Genomic DNA, 1,615 nt, shown 5'->3' on the forward strand with positions numbered 1-1,615 from the left:
AGCGTGTAGGTGCAGTGTGCAGGACTTAACTCCCACCTGGTCTGTACGGTAGATTCTCGCTGTCGTCTCCATACACCCGTTCTACTGCAAAATAGCACCAACCTCAGTCTGGAAATATTCTTACAAACTGACTTAGCAACGAAGTACAATGCCTCATTTGTCTTAAAAGATTAAAAGATTTTTCTGCCATTTCTGTAAAGTAATAAAAGCGGAAGGAAATTATGGCAACTGTACTAAATTAAAAACTTGATAACAATTCACCCATGGTATACGATGAAAACAGAAAGTAGCTGACATGCTGCTTGTGTCTACATAATATGATTTTATCTGGTTGTAGCCCTTGAAACGGACAAATTGACATGAAAAACGAGTTCTACAGCCTGAGTTTTCACCCTTTACCAATGACTATTCGTGATGCGCAAATAGTTTATGATCCCCGACTACAACATGATCTTTGAGCAGAGTTTCAAAAAAATTAGAATCAGCGTGAGAATACAGGTGGTTTTTTGCATAGTATTTAATAATTTCTCATTTTTCGTGAAAAGTAGCAAACATTGTACGGACTAAGTCTTATTTTATTTACCTAATAGATTTAATATTTTGATTCCGTGTATCATAAAACTATTGAAAATTTTGCAACCTTTGTTCGATTTTTATTAAAGGAAATGGTGGAAATGAAAAAGCGAAAATTTATTTCACTAAGTGGTTATTTTGAGTGGTTTTGTCAGGTTGAAGTTGCGGAGAAACGAGATGTAAAAGAAAACCGGTTGTTTATACGATAAATGGCGTCCCTACTCTCTTCCTGCAACAACTGGAGAGTTGTGCGGGTATGGAGATAGAACACTATGCACCGAGCACATACCAGAGAAGAAACTTCCTGGCAGATTAAAACTGTGTGCCGGACCGAGACTCGAACTCGGGACCTTTGCCTTTCACGGGCAAGTGCTCTACCAACTGAGCTACCCAAGCACGACTCACGCCCCCTCCTCACAGCTTTACTTCTGCCAGTAAAGCTTGCAAGGTAGGAGAGAGGTACTGGCGGAAGTAAGGCTGTGAGGACGGGGCGTGAGTCGTACTTGGGTAGCTCAGTTGGTAGAGCACTTTCCCGCGAAAGGCAAAGGTCCCGAGTTCGAGTCTCGGTCCGGCACACAGTTTTAATCTGCCGGGAAGTTTCATATTAGCGCACACTCCGCTGCAGAGTGAAAATCTCATTCTGTAAATATCAGAGAAGATATTGTCTTCTCTATTTTCAGTTCGGCTGAGCGCCACCATATAACTAGTCGAATTAATTTTTATAGGTCTTATTTGACTGATGCAGTAGCTTAATATCTATTTAATTTTTTATCCGTTTCTCCTATCACTGGCCATCTTCATAACATACTACACAAGGCAGCTAGTCAAGCCACTGTTGTGCTCTGAGGATGACTAATGAGCGGTTGACTGCAACCAGTAAATACACTGTCAAATTTTATGCCAGTCACGAACCTGTACAGTTCACAATTAAGTTTGTGTTTTCAAAACAGTGGACTGTCACTTACGTCTTAACGTCGTGCTTTTATCTGTTCTCAGTTAAAAATTACGTGTGTCACACATGCACTTTAAAAATTCTATTCTG

General features: G+C 40.4%; 1 non-coding gene across 1 annotated transcript; it reads right to left on the bottom strand.

The window, feature by feature from the left end:
* Positions 1–895: 895 nt before the first annotated feature.
* On the bottom strand, positions 896–970 carry Trnas-uga (transfer RNA serine (anticodon UGA)). The gene has a single exon. It is a non-coding gene; the product is annotated as a tRNA-Ser (tRNA).
* Positions 971–1,615: the final 645 nt, after the last annotated feature.

Source organism: Schistocerca nitens, chromosome 10 (assembly GCF_023898315.1).
Source record: "Schistocerca nitens isolate TAMUIC-IGC-003100 chromosome 10, iqSchNite1.1, whole genome shotgun sequence".
Lineage (NCBI taxonomy): Eukaryota > Metazoa > Arthropoda > Insecta > Orthoptera > Acrididae > Schistocerca > Schistocerca nitens.